At 33.9% G+C, this 19790-nt stretch overlaps 1 long non-coding RNA gene across 2 annotated transcripts in view; it reads right to left on the reverse strand.

The window, feature by feature from the left end:
* Nucleotides 1-524: 524 nt before the first annotated feature.
* LOC111172747 (uncharacterized) overlaps nt 525-19790 on the reverse strand; it is a 319126-nt gene continuing 299860 nt past the window's right edge. For both annotated transcript variants that reach the window (XR_002644013.3, XR_016394160.1), the window contains exon 5: nt 525-17523. This is a non-coding gene — a long non-coding RNA (uncharacterized LOC111172747). The remainder of the gene's footprint in view (nt 17524-19790) is intronic.

A 19790-nucleotide genomic window follows, 5' to 3' on the forward strand; every position in this document is an offset into this window, starting at 1 on the left:
CCTACTAAAAAACATAATAAATTTGCTCCTGTCCTGCCATAAAGAAGGCTATTTCACCAAAAGATGAATCTCCATAATATTAATTTAGTAAGTAACCAATTTGTCAAATTTATCTAATTCACCTTATTTTCAAAAACATTTTAAAATATTTTTATTTACTGTATTGAATATTATGTTCACCTCTCGAATAGTCAAGAATAGTCTATATAATTTAAAATATATTTATTATGAAAAAGAATATGCCAGAATTCAAGGGAATTAAAGCACTTAATTAATTTTCAGTAAGTTGAACATTACTTAAAATAATGCTATAAGATTCATGTATATAATCATATAGGGAAAATATTAATATTTATCAAAACAAGTCATTAACAAATTGGAATATTTGGTTAATTCAGTGAATTTTGAACAGTGATCCCTTGGTGAAGTAGTTTACAAGAAATTGATACTTAGCAAAACAGTCATTAAGTATATTGATTAGCTACAATTCTGGATATTTGCTTTGCCCTTAGCTGTTTTTTTAGTTTAGTTTAGTTTAGTTTTGTATTGTTTTGTGGTACGCAGGCCTCTCACCGCTGTGGCCTCTCCCGTTGCGGAGCACAGGCTCCGGACGCGCAGGCCCAGCAGCCATGGCCCGTGGGCCCAGCTGCTCCACGGCATGTGGGATCCTCCCGGACGGGGGCACGAACCCGCGTCCCCCGCATCGGCAGGCGGACTCTCAACCACTGCACCACCAGGGAAGCCCTTGCCCTTAGTTTTATAATTAATATTGTGGAAGTCTCATGGTGAAATGCCATTTCTTATTAATGAACTTGCATTTGGCACTTGGGAATTTTAGAAATAAATGCAACTGTTAAAAGTTCATAGCATATTGCAAATAGTTATTGTTTCCAATATTATAGAAGTTAACTGTATAATTCATAACTACAACTTAAACTTTATATATTTAAATTTTTTTTTTAAATTCTAAATTTGAACTATACATGGGTCCATTACCCATTCAACAACTCATTTGAGCCTACAACTCTACCACAAAGCAATAGCTATGAATTATTCTTAGGTTAAAAATGAGAAAATTGATATTAGTAAGTTTGAACGATTTGCCCAAAGCTCTTATAGTTAGTGGCAGAAGTGGAATTTCAACCTGCGTCCTCTGCATCTATGTCTAGCTCTCTGGAGAATTTTTCATGATTCATGTGCCTTTACATTACTTATTCTAAGTAACAATATTACACTAAAACATTTGCTATAATTTATTTTAATCAAGAATTTTAAATTTTACTTATTGTGGAAGCATTGTGCTTATACAAATTCTATAAAACTTATGCATATAAATAATAATAAAATAAACTCATATGTCCTCATAACAGAATAAAATTATATATACTCTTCTATTGCATTCCTTTAACGTCCCCTAACCAATATTCTGACTTTGAGTTAATAATTCTTATTTTTAAATTATATTTTACCATTTGTTTAGTGTTACTATTTTCCAAGTTTATATGAATATATTCATACTGTATTCTTCTATAAGGTGCTTTTTATGTAAGTGTAAGATTTTGAGATTTACCCATGTTAATAACTGTGGCTTATTCCTTTTTACTGCTATATAGTTTTCTTTGAAATACCATATTTTGTGTTTATATTTTTTTACTGTAAATGTATACTCAGTTGTTTCTGGTTTGGGATTTAAAAATAATTATCTGTTGGCTTGCTTGTTTTTCTACTATGAACTGTGAAGATTCTTATCCATGTGGTGGGGTGTACATGTATAAGAGCTTCTCTAAAATTTCTAGAGTGACATTTGGAGAATACGCTCAGAGTTCTTATAAAGATCATAGAAAATAACACCAGCATTTATGAATGTGACTAAATGAATCCTTATATTAGGTATATATGAACAGGAACTAGATGAGAAGAAGCAGCATTACTGTTTGAACAAATATTTCATTTGACTTTTCTGCACTCATCAGTGATAACTGACAATAACAACTAAGAATGAATGTGACAGTAGTATAGAGATAGTGTGTATACGTTAATGCATGTGTGCAAGTCTTTTTTTAACTAGTATTTATGCTTCTTCATCTTTTCTTTATGAAGAAGGCCCTTCTGTGATTTCTTGTAATTTTTCCAGTATCCTGAAATCACTGAAAATAAAACCTACATTCCAAATTTTACTTTTAATAACAAAAATGTGAGCAAACTTCTTTCCCACTAACAAATGTATATTTTTAGTTAATTTTTAAAAAATGGAATGAATAGGGAACTATTCTGCCAAGGCCATTAAAAATTGAAGCTTGTGGCTATTTCTGTCATGGAAGAGTAATGACCAGTATAAACTCATCCCACTTGAGAAATGAATAATTTTCAAATTTCATTTTATTTCCAGTGGAATCTCTGGTCCATCAATACATACTTACATGTTTCTTGGTTCACATAATTTCTATAATTGAAAGAAAGAGATCCAAATATATATTCTGTTTGCAGAATTATCTTCTACCATGGTGGGTTTTTGTACTGTAATGTTCTAGTACCAAGAGCACTTTTCAACAGATTGGTCTGTGAAATAAATCATAAACACACGTACAATGGTCCCAAACAAAATAATGCAGCAAACTCATGACAGCTGGCCGTCTGGATGCTATCAAAATCCCAAATGTATGCTATGAGATGTCCAAAGGCAGTGAAAATCCCATGAAGTAGAAAAATTATGAATTACTACAAATATATGCTATCTAGGGGCTTCCCTGATGGTCCAGTGGTTAAGAATCCACCTTCCAATGCAGGGGACGTGGGTTCAATCCCTGGTCGGGGAACTAAGATCCCACATGCCGTGGGACAACTAAGCCTGCATGCCACAACTACTGAGCCTGCATGCTCTAGAGCCCGTGTGCTACAACTTGAGAGCTCGCGTGCCACAACGAAAGATCCTGTGTGCCACAACTAAGACCCAATGCAGCCAAATAAATAAATATTACAATATATATATGTTATATGTAATACTTCTTTACAAAAAGATATTTCAATATTTATGCATACTGATTATTTTAGGAGTACAAACATGACAAGAATAATTGTCTTTGCTATCTTAACAGTCTATTGAAGACTCTAGTGGAACAATACTTTATCTGCCTTTCTGTCCAGAGAAAGGTAATTTATAACATAAATAATTCATGCCATCTTATGGGCATATTTTAGTAATTATTATATATAGGGAATTGTGTATGAGATCTAATTCTTAATTTCAAGGAACTTAAAACGAGGTGTGAAAATGATTCATGTACACATAAAACATTAAAATATAACAAATAATGAACCTAATAGATCAAATATATCCCTCTGAAGTGATTTCTTTAAAAACCTGAAATACAGAAAACAAACTCGGACTTGAATTGAAATATTCAAAATTCTCATCATTGTAGATTTCACACCCTTATAATAGGTTTATGTTTCAAAAACCCCAGGTGGAAAGATAGATTTTCCAGAGTAAGCTCCCCAAACAGTATACAGATTACTTATTGCCAGAGATAATTATAATTCTTCCTTTCCTCTATCAGGACTATTCCTGGTCAAAGGATAAGATTTGGAAAATCTAGAGAAGAATACCTTTAGGGACGTAGAAGACCTCAGGTTTTGCCCATAGAAGTAGGAAGGCCATTAAAATCTGCTGGGAGTCAATATTTGTCTTATAGTTAAACTATGCTACTGACTTTTTGGAGTAGGTAAATAATCAGCTCACTCTTCCCTGAACATCTCCAATCTAAAGGAATAGGGGTAGTTTGGTGGAATAAGAATTGGATTAGGAGGCAAAAGACAATCATTTTGTTCATTTAATTAGTACTCATGATGGGCTCTTTGACGTGTATCTTAGTTGCTTTGTCAGTTAAATTGGAATTAAAATATCTATCCACGATGGTAGCTATGATTATTAAGTTCTGTGAATACAAATGCCTTATATAATGCCTAAAACAAAATGTGTACCCAGTAACTATTAAAAAATATATACTGATCATGTATGAAGACTCTTTAATAAACAGGTATTCTTTTTGACCTAGAAAGTCTGCTTCTAGGGATATTTTCTAAGAATATAATCCTAAAAGAAGAAAAAAGTTTACTTGAAAATATGTTTACTGAAGACATACTTCTGTTAACAAAAATACTGGAAACAACCACAAGACCCCAAAAGAGAGAAATTATAAACTTCAGTTGATATATTATATAATCTTTTTTTTTTTTTTTTTTGCGGGCCTCTCACTGTTGTGGCCTCTCCTGTTGCGGAGCACAGGCTCTGGACGTGCAGGCTCAGCGGCCATGGCTCATGGGCCCAGCCGCTCCGCGGCATGTGGGATCTTCCCGGACTGGGGCACGAACCCGTGTCCCCTGCATCGGCAGGTGGACTCTCAACCACTGCGCCACCAGGGAAGCCCGATATATTATATAATCTTTAAAACTTATCTTTACCAAAAAAAACCTTTACAAAGTACTTATTATAATACTATAATATTATCTTATTATTATGCTATGACATATTAAGAAATATCAGTATCAAAAGCTGGATATACAATATGACCATAAATACATGAACCAAATAGAGAGTATGCATTGAAAAAAACAACAACAACAACACCGGGGATTGGGGATTGGGGATGAATACCTCAAATTGTAGTAGGAATTGGTTTTGTGTGAGAAGGTTATGGATAATTTTAATTTTTCTTCTACTTGGCTGTACTTTCCACATGCCCTATTCCAATTATTAATTACTTCCGTAATGAAAGAAGAAGTGTTGGTATGTGTTTTATCTTCCCAACAAACTAAGTTTCTTGAGGGCAAGAATTGTGTGATTTACTCCTTTGAATCATAAAGTACCATCACGCCTAAATTAAGTGCTCACTAAAAATTTTCCAAGTGGCCAGTGACTGATAGCTTTTTCCCTCTTAATTTCAGTTCTTTCTAGGACATCAAAAGGGAAAAAAATGTGACTCAATCTGTTTTGTTTCTAAATCACATCCAAAAGATTCCATACACATACCAAATTATGAGGCTAAAAACTAGGCTGTTATAAACTGTTTTGAAAGGGAAATATTATAAAAGAGTCAGTTTGCTAAAGTTGTGTGAGTAATGCAGCATGCGCAAGATTTGGCATCAACTCATACTCTGATAGCACCAGACTCCCAAAAGAAAACCACTTCTTGTCTTTTCCTCTCTTAAGGGAAGAAATATTATCTGCTTTTACTGAGGAACTAAAAGATGAGGTGAAAAAGAGTTGGTGGAGTATTTCTACTGAAAACCCTGTCCAACACTATGGTTGATAGTAATAAATGGTCTCAGAGCCTCCTATACTGTGTCCCATCTGTTAAAATGGCACCATGCCTAACTGCCAGATGGTGTACTGGCTTCACAGGGATGGAGGCGCCAAAAAGATGGCTTTAGAAGACATTGTTAATACCACCCCCCTGAGTCCCCTGCCTCAGTTACAACTCACCTGTGTTGGTGCTCCTGTCACACCTCACACTGCTTTCATAGTTTCTAGAAATAAGTGGTTCCAAACACTTACTATGTCACTTCCTTGAGCTGCCTACTGGTTCCTGATCTTACAAAAGTTGAAAAAGAATACTAAAGTAGGGGGAAAAAAGGCTGAGAGTATCCAAACACTTGAAGTTGCCAACATCCACAGCAAGTGCCCGAGGGCCATTATAATCATATGATGTGTCAAACTCCATTATGTAAGGGTGGAATATGTAGGCACCGCTTATTAAATTTAATCAGTCTCAATGAGAAGAGAGCAGCTCTGCTGCACGGGAGGACCAGTTTATAAAGTACAGTCACCCGAAAGAAAAAAAGTAGTTCTAGTGACTCAAAAAACAAAACAAAAACACAATTTTTCTCAATGGAAGTCAATGGAAGAAAAGATAATTTCAAAATGTATTTATTAATGGCTTAAATATTCCTCAAAACTGTTGTGTTAAGTACACAAGAAGAAGTATAGATTCTGTCAGCAGGTAATTTTCAAAAAAAATTAAAAGTAAGTCTTTTACATTACAGATGTATCACTGAGTGTTAATTCATTAATTATGTGACCAGTAGGATGACAAAGTTAGTTCAGAGAACACTTGAGAAACTAGTTATATAGGCATTTAAAAACATGAACATTAATTGTCTAGGTAAGACACAAAGCTTGTTCAGGTCCAACAGGGACAATAAGACAACAACTTTCAGGGTGGTCTTTTTTATAGGAAAAAAATCTCTAAGCAACATGTAGCTTCAGAGCTATATTCTCCAGGAAAAGCAAATAATCCAAGGGTGGACCGTTGACAAAATGTCCCAGTATGTCACTGAAAAAAATATGCTGTTCTCTTTTTCGTCTTATTTCTAAGATTAGGATAATTTTTCTTAATTCCAATGGATACATCAGAATAGAATCTTTTTGGGAGGGAGGCAGTTCTGGAAAATCATGAGAATTTTATTCAGCTACAGTAGAGATGGGGTGGGTTACCATTTCCCTGGGTTGCAATCAGTTTCCTTATAGGCAGTTAATCTCTCTCTCATTTTTTTTTTTTCTGGTGGTATTCTGTCCCATGACATCCACAATCACCAAGGAGATCATGTGTATTTCATTCTGAATCCGTTTACCCCAGGATCTTTAATGACTTATTCTTATTGCAAATGTTTAGCTAGCCTCATCATACATATTATACCAAGCTAGTATAAGCATTTTCTTATGTAAAGAAACAAAATATTTCCACATAAAATAAAATAGGTATTTGCTGATTGCATCCAGAGCATACATTCCTCTTTTTCTGTCATCTGCTCCACTAACTACTCCCCTCTAAGATCAAATGGGTTTGGAAGGGATCTTAAGTACTACATGGGATTCAGGCCTATATAAATCTGCCCTCCACATCTTGAACATGTGTGTGTGTGTGTTCCTGTGTGTTTGTACATGTATGTGTTCACACATATATGAATGTATACATATGTACACACATATATACAAAAAATATATATACATACATAATTGTATATGTGTATATATGTAGCCATGTACTTATTTAGATAGCAATTCTAAGATTCTGGCTTTTCACGTTTATATGAGTTAAATCATTCATTCATTCCATAATTCCATCAGGTGTTATTTTCTCAGTTAAGTAATATTCTTTCCATACAGACACTGGGCTTGATGCTGGGCATGTAACTTTGAAAATAAATGAAGACAGTAAGCCTCTTTTTTGGAGCTTAAAGTCTTGAAAAACTTAAACTGGAAGCCAAATTTATCATCTATCATCTGTCTATCTACCTATCAATCTATTATCTAACCATGTATAATGTGAAAATGAAATACAGGGTGCTATGAGAATGCAAATCAGGGAAAATAAACTACTCAAAACCAAAATAGTAATTTTCCCTGAAGCAATCACAAGAAAGCTAAGAAATGACAAATAAATAAAGTTTATCCAGGATCTCATGGGCCACGTTTGAAATAACATTGGAAATAATTAGATATAGTTTTTATATCAGAAAGCCAAAGGCTCTGTCTTCCATTGTGTTCAAGAGGACAGTGATCCCTGTGTATCTTGGCTTTCTGCAGTGAATAATGGAAAACCCAACTCAAAATTGTTTAAGAAAAAGAGGAATTTATTGCCTCATATAATGGAACAGTGGTTTCAGATATTGCTTATTCTAGGGTTCAAATAATTTTTCTCTCTCTCAATTTTTAGGTATTGCCTGTTCGGTATTGGCTCCATTATCTAAGCCCACATGATTATAAGATAGTAGCTTATAGCCCTTGAGGTAGTATTCTTCCAGGTTTGAATCCAGCAAAAATGACCATTCCCCATCATAAGATCTGAGATTCAAATTAGACCAGCTCAGGTCACTTCCAATCCCTGAAATAGTGTCACAAAACACTAGAAAATAAAAAACATAATATTTATGCCCAACCACAAATCTATAATATTAATTATTAATATTAATATTATTACTTTTTATGGATGCATACTCTTTGATTGCTTCTCCAATATGACAATTCCATAATATTTTCTACAGAGAATATAGAAAGCTAATTCAATGGTTTCTCTGGCACAGTTGATAACATTTTTATTATTGATAGATTAAAAATGTATCTTGGTTATATGATTTATTAGTAGTATTATGTTATTTTTTACAGTTGTTGTCAAATATGTGAAAAACTCTTGAGGCTGTGCCTACCTTACTCACAACCAGCAATTAGTCCTTATTACTAGTTCCAAAATCCCATCCTGATAGCTTTCTGGGGCTACTTTTGGTACTTCTGTTTTAACCTGTGTTTCTCTAAATACAGAGGCTGAGCCAAAGTCTTGTATGTAGTTTCTTAAGGTAGGAAATGATCTTAGAGGGCAAGAGTATGAGAAAAGGATAGTGAAAGGAAAGGACAGTAAGCCAATTGTATTGGACAGCACTGCAAGGGGCCAATCACACCCTTGGGAAGCATAATTAGATAAATCTCTGAATTATCTTTTGAGAGAAGAAAGGGAAACATATTTACACTGTGGATTCCATCTTCAACTGGTCAAGGGTGACATTTGGGCATTAACATCTCATTGCACATGCTTGAGTGCCAGGTGAATCCCCAAAGGTATCCCACACATCACTATGTTAGAGAAGCTCTGGGGTGGAAAGTGATAGGTAAGTACACTGTGTAGGTCCAAGAGAGGTTTTGTCAGGTTATGCCTGTGCAAAGCTGGTCAAAGCAAGTGCAGAACAGGTTGGAGCAACAATGGCTGAAGTCAAAGTAAGGTTGAGAGGATTTGAAGAGAAACACACACACCCCATTTTCCTTTGTGGAAAAAATACTTAGCCTAGAGTTCATAAAATCACTAATTTTGGAATATTAAAAGGCAGGCAATGTGCATAGGTATTTATATTTAAATATATATCATATTCCAAGAATATTTTTCATCCGTGAAAAGTAATCATAATGAAATAAAATGTTTTTTTTCCCATCTCTCTTGGACACATTTTCTGTATTATTGCTCCTTGTCACATATGAGGAAAGTAAGGTCCTATCTTACCCCACATAATACCATCTTAAATAAATAATTAAATAATAAAAACACAAATAAAGCTTTTCAAGGAAAAAAATTAAATTCTGAAGAGAATCTAGCCAACTATTTCCATGCCTATATTTTTATGGGTCTTCTTACAGCAGTATTCCATTGAAAATTCCAGTTCTCTAAACTGTAAATTTTCATACAATACTCTAAATACTTCTCTTTTGTGTGTGCTTCTAAGTCTTCTAAATTTAAAATAAAGAAAATGTAATCATCCCCACTGGGTTAAAGATTTTTCTTAGATCTAAATGGACAATAAATTCCTAGTTGGAGAAGGTGATTTCCTGTCCTTGACTTATTTCTCAGCTGTTATAATCATTTGTAAAACAGATTAAGAAACACCTTTGACATTCTCCTGTGGTTTTGAGACTGCTATGTAGCTATTCATCCTCCACACAGAAATCAAATGAATGAATTACTAGCATTTAACAAAAAATGAAATCTTCATGTGAAAAAAGCTGGGAAATAGTTGGAGAGAGCAGCAGACTGTAATCTAGTTAGTAAATAATAATGCAAACCACACTGCAATGGAAGTGAGAAGGAGAACAAATAGGTTGGCCTGATGAGATTTCATAAAACTTTTGGCACTGAACAACTGGGAAACTTTCCTTGCCTATTCATATCATTCATATCAGCTAAAACATTTGCTATTAAGAAAAGCATGGATAAAATGGAAGCTTTCTGTAGAGAGTTCATATAGGTTTATTTGTTATGCAATTTTTTGCTTCACCTGGCATAAAAGCATTAATTATTTCACGACACCAGGGAACCAGGTAAATTTACCAAATTTACCTTTGTAAGTTTTTATGTACAAAATAAGTAGGAAACTTAGCACTTCTTAAAAGCCACAGTTATTTTTCTCAGTCTATCCAGGAATATAAATTAATACATTTGTTCTTTCAAAACTATCTTAATTGCACAATTAATTTATGCTAATTTGGAAAATTGGGAAAAACATATGAGAAAAAAATACTATTTGCCTATAACCTTAACACCCAGAGAGAATCACTCAACATTTGATAGTCTTCCAAACAGCCTTAATGCCTATACATGAGCGCGCGCACACACACACACACACACACATACACAACACACACACACATATATACATGAAAATAGATCACATTACAGCTGCTGTTCTATACTTTGCCTATATGCTCCAAAAATCCTTTTGTATCAGTAAACAACAACCTTCTGTATCAGTACACATTTACTATGTGTATATACTATGTATATGTATACAACATATACACATATACACACAAACATACGCCTACATATGTGTGTATACTATTTTCAAATTTATAAGTTAAAAACTAGAAATCTACATTAACATTTCGGAATAAAAAACAGTGATCTTGTTTTTGAAATAAAAATGATTCATTCTCATTAAAAAAAATTCTTTCTAAGCAAAATTGAAAAGGACCAAAGAAAAAAAAGATTAATCCCATGACCTGAAAATAACCATTATTAACTTTGGAAAATCAAACCAAATAATTTTTAGGAATATATTCAAATAGAAGAATAGTTGGATAAATGTATATACGAAGCAACTTTACAAAATGAGGTAATAAAATAAATACTATTTTAAATAAATGTATTTTCCTTAATTTTCCTAGAATTTAAAAGCAAAAAAAAGAGCAGGTAACACTGAAGGAAATGCTGACACTTTTGAAAAATACTTTTCCACTGCAGTAGGTACTAGTTCCTAAAATATCTCTAAAATTTATAACAGCAGGCTAGGTGATACAGAATGCATAAGTGATCTGGAAGATAGAATAATGGAAATCACCCAATCAGAACAGCAAAAAGAAAAACAAATTTTAAAATATGAGAACATCTTAAGGGATCTCTGGGACAACATCAAGCATACCAACATTCGCATTACAGAAGTCCCAGAAGAAGAAGAGCAGAGAAGAGGGTCAAAGATGTATTTGATAACATTTTGGCTGAAAACCAAACCTGAAGAAGGAAACAGATATCCAGGTTCAGGAAGAACAGAAGGTCCCAAACAAGATGAAACCAAACAGACCCACACTAAGACATATTAAAATTAAAATGGCAAAAGTTAAAGATATGGAGAGAATTCTAAAGGCAGCAAGAGAAAAACAAAGAGTTACATACAAGGGAACCCCCATAAGGCTATCAGCTAATTTCTCTGCAGAAACTTTGCAGGCCAGAAGGGAGTGTCACGATACATTCAAATTGATGAAAGGGGTAAATCTGCAACCTAGGATACTCTACTCAGCAAGATTGTCATTTAGAATAGAAAGAGAGATAAAAGAACTTCACAAACAAGCAAAACTAAAAGAGTTCATCAATACTAAACCTACCCTAAAATGAATGTTAAAGCGTCTTGTCTAAGTGGAAAAGGCTGTAACAAGAAGAATCTATAGGAAAGAAAAAATCCAGCAGTACAGGCAAATATTTAGTAAAGGCTGAGGATCAACCATTTGAATAAGCCAGTATGAAGATTAAAGGACAAAAATATTATAAAATCAACTATAACTACAATAATCAGTAAAGGCATAAACATGAAGATATAAAATATGACATCAAAACACAAAAAGTGGGGAAGAGGAGTAAAAAATGTAGATTCTTTTACAATGTGTTTGCACTCAAATGGCTACTGTTTAAAACAAGTAAATATAGTTATAGGTCAACATATATAAATCCCATGGTAACCACAAATCAAAAACCTATATTAAATGCACAAAAACTGGAAGGAATGGGACACAAGCATACCACTAAAGAAAATCATCAAACCACAAGGGAAGAAACTGAAAGAAGAAAATAACAAAGAACTACGAAAACAACTGGAAAACAAGTAACAAAATGACAATATGTAAATACCTATCGATAATCACTTTAAATGTCAATGGACCAAAAACTCCAATCAAAGGACATACGGTGCCTGATGGGATAAAAACACAAGACCCATCTATTAGCTGCTTACAAGAGACTCACTTCAGAGCTAAAGACACACACAGTCTGAAAGTGAGGGGATGAAAAAAGATATTTCATGCAAATGGAAATGACAAAAAAGTGGGGGTAGTAACACTCGTATCAGACAAAATAAACTTTAAAACAAAGTCTATAACAAAAGAAAAGAAGATGCATTACAGAAAGATAAAGGGATCAATACAAGAAGAGGATATTATACTCGTTAACAAATATGCACCCAATACAGGAACACCTAAATATATAAAGCAAATATTAACAGACAATAATACTATAATAATAGGGGATTTTAACACCCATTACATCAAAGAACAGTTCATCCAGAGAGAAAGTAAATAAGCGAACAGTGGTCTTAAATGACACAACAGACCAGTTGGACTTGATAGATATCTACAGTACATTCCATCCAAAAACAGCAGAACACACATTCTTTTCAAGTGCACATGGAACTTTCTCCAGGAGAGATCACATGCTAGGCCACAAAACAAGTCTAAGCAAATTTAAGAAGACAGAAATTATATCAAGCACTTTCTCTGACCACAACGGTATGAATCTAGAAATCAATTACAAGAAGAAAAATGGAAAAGCACAAACACATGGAGACTAAAAAAACAATGGGTCATTGAAGAAATAAAAGAGGAAATCAGAAAATACCTCAAGACAAATATGAAAATGTAAACACAACTTTCCAAAATCTATGGGATGTAGCAAAAGAATCTCTAAGAAGGAGGTTTACAGCAATACAGGCCTACTTCAAGAAACAAGAAAAATCTCAAATAAACCTAACCAGGCTTCCCTGGTGGCGCAGTGGATAAGAATCTGCCTGCTAAAGCAGGGGACACAGGTTTGATCCCTGGTCCAGGAAGATCCCACATGCCACGGAGCACCTAAGCCCATGTGCCACAACTACTGAGCCTGCACTCTAGAGCCCGTGAGCCACAGCTACTGAAGCCCACGTGCCTAGAGTCCATGCTCCGCAACAAGAGAAGCCACCGCAATGAGAAGCTCACTCACCATAACGAAGAGTAGCCCCTGCTTGCCACAACTAGAGAAAGCCCATGCGCAGCAAGGAAGACCCAATGCAGCCAAAAATAAATAAATAAATAATTAAAAAATTTTTTTAATAAAAACCCTAACTTACTATCTAAAGGAATTAGGAAAAGAACAAACAAAGCCCAAAGTCAGCAGTAGGAAGGACATAATAAAGATCAGAGAGAGAATAAATAAAATAGAGACCCCCAAAATCAATAGAAAAGATCAATAAAACCAAGAGATGGCTTTTTGACAAGATAAACAAAATTGATAAACGTTTAGCCAGGCTCATCAAGAAAAAAATGAAAGGACCCAAATAAACAAAATAAGAGATGAAAGAGGAGAAATGACAACAGATATCACAGAGATACAAAATATCTTAAGAGAAGACTACAAACAGTTATATGTTGACAAATTAGACAACCTAGAAGAAATGGATAAATTTCTAGACACATACAACCTCCAAAGACAAAAATCAGGAAAAAATAGACAATCTGATCAGACTGATCACAAGTAGTGAGGTTGAATTTGTAATACAAAAACTCCCAGTAAACAAAAGACCAGAACCAGATGACTTCTCAAGGGAATTCTACCAAACATAATGAAGAGCTAATACCTGTCCTTCTCAAACTATTCCAAAAAAATAAAGAGATGTAACACTCTGAAATTCATTCTGAAGCCACTATTACCCTGATACCAAAATCAGTAACAGGCCATTATCTCTGATGAATACACATGCAAAAATTCTTAACAAAGTAACAGCAAACCAAATTCAACAATATGTAAAAAGGATCATACAGCATGATCAAGTGGGATTTATTCCAGGGATGCAAGGATGGTTCAATATTTGCAAATCAATCAATGTGATATACTACATTAACAAAAGGAAGGCTAAAAATCATGATAATCTCAATAGATGCCAAAAAAGCATTTGACAAGATTCAACATTCATTTGTAATAAAAATTCTCATCAAAGTTGGTACAGAGGGAACATATCACAACATAATAAAGGCCATTTATGACAAACCAACAGTTAACATCATACTCAACAGTGAAAAGCTGAAAATCTTTCCTCTAAAATAAGGAATAAGACAAAGATGCCCATTCTCACCACTTCTATTTAACATAGTATTGGTAAGTCCTAGCCATCACAATCAGACAAGATAAAGAAAGAAGGGACATCCAAATTTGCAGGTGAGAAATAAAACTATCACTATTTGTAGATGATATGCTTCTACATATAAAAAACACTAAAATCTTCACCAAAAACCCAGTACAACTAATAAATGAATACAGTAAAGTTGCAGGATACAAGATTAATACACAGAAATTGGTTGCTTTTCTATACACTAAAAATGACCTAACAGAAAGAGAAAGCAAAAAAAAAAAAAAAAAAAAAATTCCGTTTAAAATTGCATCAAAAAGAATAAAATATCTAGGAATTAAACTTAACTAAGGAGGTGAAAGACCTATATTCTGAAAACTATAAAAAACTGATGAAGAAATTTGAAAATGATACAAAAAAATGGAAAGATACACATGTTCTTGGATTGGAAGAATTAATATTGTTAAGATGTCCATACAACTCAAAGCAATCTACAGGGTTAATGCAATTTCTATCAAAATGCCCATGACATTTTTCACAGAACTGGAACAAATAATTCTAAAATTTATATCGGCCCATAAAAGACCCTGAATTGCCAAACCAATCTTGAGAAAAAGAGAACAAAGCTGGAAGTATCATGGTCCCTGACTTCAGACTATACTACAAGGCTACAGTAATCAAAACAGCATGGTGCTGGCACAAAAACAGACACATTGATCAATGGGACAGAATAGAGAGCCCAGAAATAAACCACAAACTTAAGGTAAATTAATCTATGACAAAGTAGGCGGAATATACAACAGAGAAAAGACAGATTTTTCAATAAGTGGTGTTGTGAAAACTGAACAGCCACATGGAAAAGAATGAAATCAGAACTTTTTCTCACATCATATACAAAAATTAATTCAAAATGGATTGAAGACCAAAATGTAAGACCGGAAACCATAAAATCCTTAGAAGAGAATATAGGCAGAACACTCTTTAAAATAAATTGTAGCAATATTTTTTTGGATCTGTCTCCTAAGGCAAAAGAAATACAATAAAAGATGAACAATTGAGACCTAATTAAACTTAAAAGCTTTTGCACAGCAAAGAAAACCATCGACAAAATGAAGAGACAACCTACTAAATGGAAGAAAATATTTGCAAATGATATGTCCTATAAGGGGTTAATATTCAAAATTTATAAATAGCTCATACAACTCAATATATAAAAAAAAGAACAACCCAATTTTAAAAATTGGCAGAAGACCTGAATAGACATTTTTCCAAAGAAGATATACAGATGACCAACAAACACATAAAAAAATTCTCAACATCGGTAATCATCAGAGAAATGCAAATCAAAACCACAATGAGGTATCATCTCACACCTATCAGAATGGCCATCATCAATAAGTCTACAAACAGCAAATGTTGGCAAGGTTGTGGAGAAAAGGCAACCCTAGTATGCTGTTGGTGGGAATGTCAATTGGTACACCCACTATGGAATACAGTATGAAGGTTCCTCAAAAAACTAAAAACTACCAATGATCCAGCAATTCCACTTCTGGATATATATCTGAAGAAAACAAAAACTCTAATTCAAAAAGATACACACACCTCAATGTTCATAGCAGCATAATTTATAATAGCCAATATATGGAAGCAAACTAAGTGTCCATCACAAATGAATGAATATATATTCTTTATGACATTTTGTGTTGCTTGTGTAAGCACCTGATATTCAGATTTTTTTATTACAGCATAACCCAGCTTATCTTGATTAATATAACACTAACCTTTAATCCACATCTTCTCCTATTCTTAATTTTAATGTATCACTTGATAGGCTGGAGTTTATCATCTTTTTTTTTCAAGAGATCTTGACAGTTATCTTATTGCAACATCAGCCATGCTTGAGAACATCAGCCAACAACAGCCATGCTTCTGTTGCCTTTATAAACTTGGTTGAGTATGTAGTTACTGGGTCAAGCTTTCTCCCATCATTTTTAGAGATTGATACCTGTCTTCTGGTTGAGTGTGAGAACATATAAGAAGTCTGAAGACAACCTTCATTTCTTCCTCGTGCATTATTTTCTTTTTCTGCTTGGATTCCTATACAACACTTTTTTAACCATTTTGTTCAGTAATTTACAATGTTTTGAATTGTTTTTGGATGGCAGACTTGGCTTTTAAGATTTGAAAATTCCTCTCAATCTTTATTTCATGAAAGTTTTCTTATACTATAATTTGGACTATTTTTTTCTTTCCCACTAGTTTTGTTTTCATCTTCAGGATCCCATTATAATTTTCCTTTTGTCCTTATTACATCTCTATCATGTTAGTAATAATCACTTTTATTTTATTCTCTTTTATTTATTTGTTACCTGTTACCATGCCCATAGTGTCTTCAGTCGTTATTCTATTTTTGTTATTTTAAGTGTGACTTTCATATCTGGACTATTTTTATCTTATATGTTTCCACTGAATTTTTATTTTCTTCTGGGTTCTACCAGTTCATTTTACGTATTTTCTATTGTCATATAATCTCCTCCCAGAACCTTTTCACCTGGGCTTTAAGCTCTTTTTTAAAAAGCAATCACACACACACACACACACACACACACACACACACACACACAAGAATACTATTAAGCAGTAAAAAAGAAGGAAATCCTGCCATTCGCAACAATATAGATGGACCGTGAGGGCATTATGGTAAGTGAAATAAGTCAGACAGAGAAAGACATATCCTGTATGATCTCATTTACAGGTGGAATCTAAAAACAGAAACAACAAAACAATCTCGTAAAAAGAGAGATCAGATTTATGGTTACCAGATGTGGGGGTGGGGCAATTGAGTTAAAGTGGTGAAAAGATACCAACTTCCAGTTATAAGATAAATAAGTGCTGGGGATGTCACGCACAACACAATGACATTAACATGATAGCTAACATTGCTGTATGGTATATATGAAAATTGCTAAGAGAGTAAATCCTAAGACTTCTCTTTACAAGGGAAAAAACATTTTTTAATCTATATGAGATGATGGATGTTAACTAAACTTGTGTGGTAATCATTTCACAATATACAGAAGTCAAGTCATTACACTGTACACCTTAAACTTATACAGTCAATCATATCTCAATAAAACTGAATGAAAGAAAGGAACTAGTTCGGATGAAGTCATGAATTGAGAATATTAACAAAAGCATCAACTTTACTCACGTTTTAAATGTAAAGACTTATATGGAAATGGATAATCCTGTTCAGGTTGGTGTTTAATAAACACGTATTTTAAGGCAAATGTTCCACAGAGATTGTTACTTCGTTCTCCAAAATGTAATCTTTAATTCCTAAAAACAAACCAAAAAAGCAATCACATTGTCTATAATTTGAGAATATTGAGAACTATTTCTTTGAACCCTTCTTTTTCTTTGGGAAACTCCTCTATTGTTTTTGTAATGTATATTTGCATTACCTTTCATTTATGTTTTTCCTTTTTTAAAAAAAATATTTGCTTCATTTCCTGTGGTTTCTTTAAGCTAGGAAGAATTCGCAAAAAAAAAGGCTTAAGAAGAAAGTTTCTCCTGCAGCTACCCCTCCCTTTCTCTCATGCAGCATGAACTAGGTTTCTCTGAGATGTCTCTTTGTTCTTCAACGCTTATTCTCGACCGAAAATTTTCTCATTCTATGCTATCCTCTTGGTTATTATGACTCTTTCTTTCAGGAAAACATGTAGTCCAACCCAAGACTTAAAAGTATGTATCAGTTCTTAGCATCCTTATTAGTTTTGGTTTCTGTAGTGTCACTGACCACACAGGGTAAAAAAAATTATGATTTGGAGTTTGGCCATTTTCTTGTTTCTGTGAAGACTGAATTATGGTTTTTATTTTTTTTGTTCCTTTTCTAGTTGTTCTTACGTGAGGGAGAGGACTTGTGGAGGGACTGCTGGTTATTCACCCATCAATTTCTTCTTCTTCCTGGGAGGACAGCTAGATGACATTTCTCACATTCCCTTGCATTTAAGTGTGGTCATGTAACTGAGTTCTAGACAGTAAGATGTAAGAGAAAGTGGGGTCACCACTTCCAGGACTGGACTAGGAAACCTCCCACACATCATTCTCCATCCTCTTTTCTATTATGCAGCAATGTGGAAGCTGCGTTTTGAAGACAGGGGAGCTGAAAGATGGAAGGAAACTGAGTCCCTGCATTACTCCTTGTAGGGAAGCTTCCCCATGGATCAGGACTATCCCCTATCCACTATGTGACTCTGAAGTACATTTCATTTTGTTAAACCACTGAGGCATGAGGATTTATGGAGCAGCTAGAATTACCTTAACAACACAGGACTAGAGTGAAAGTGAGGAAGAAAAAACCCTCCACGTTATTCTTAAGAACAGAAGAGGTAGTTTTAAATAATCTGTTTCATCTGTGAGAAACAAGAAGACGTAAGCCAAGTATTGCAAACTCAAAAGCACACAGAGCCTTGGTAGATAACATAACAGAGTAAAAAAAGGCAAAAGATGTGAAAATTTCAATTACTACACACGAATAAAGAGCTGTATGTTTTAATTAAACTATCCTATATAACAATGCAAGACAATTCAACCATGGACTTTATATTATATTTCAAATTAATTTTTTAAAAATAGAAATTGAAAACAATTTCTATTTATTAAATGTTTCTTTCTTCATTGTCATTACATTGATTTTTTTTTATTATTATTACATTGATTTTTAACTGGAAACCTTACTCACTTTCTTCTGCACCAAGATCATTTAGATCTAATATTCGAGTTATGATAGGCAGTAAATAATTCATTCTTGAAAATGTTAATTGAGAATGATATTTATTTTTATTCTGCTTCATAACGTAAAGCAGCTGTACACAAAGATACATGCTTTGAACATGGAAAGAATCCATGAATGGTCCTTTATACTTTTTGGATAATTACTCCCGAGATATTTCAGAAACTTGGTATTCCAACAGTTTCAGATTTACTTTTTAGTACCGTTTTGCCTTTCAGTGCAGCAATTTCCAGTTGTTTTCTTCATTCATACTATCAGTGTTGATTAAGAAAGGAAATGAATTGATTTTACTTCATTTTCATGAGTTCTGCAACTATATATCCTTTTTTTATATTCAATTTTCATCTTCACAATGTCAGAATTGTAATTCAGCAAATTCTTTTCATTTCCTGAAACTGATTTCAGCATAGGAAAATGGGCAAGATTTTTTCTTGCCAAATGAATTTCCCAAAGACAAGTGTACTGGGCTAAATGATGGCTCCAAAGATACTGTGTCCTAATCCCTGGAAACTGTAAATATTACCCTTTTTGGAAAAAGTGTTAAGGATCTTGAAATGGGGAGATTATTTTGAAATAACTGGGTAGGCCCTAAACGCCATTACAAGTGTCCTTATAAGAGAAAGACAGAGGGAGATTAAACATACAGAAGTGGAGGGGGTAATGTGACCATGGAAGCAGAGACTAGAGTGATGCAGCCACAAACTGAAGACTGCGGGGAGACACAGAAGCTAGAAGAGGTATCTTCCCTAGAGCCTCCTGAGGGAACACGGCCCTCCTAACAGCAGCAAAACTGATTTAAGCCAGCAAAACT

This window comes from Delphinapterus leucas, chromosome 8 (assembly GCF_059928025.1).
Source record: "Delphinapterus leucas isolate spDelLeu-1000000601 "Yukka" chromosome 8, BTC_Dleu_Yukka2, whole genome shotgun sequence".
Taxonomy (NCBI): Eukaryota; Metazoa; Chordata; class Mammalia; order Artiodactyla; family Monodontidae; genus Delphinapterus; species Delphinapterus leucas.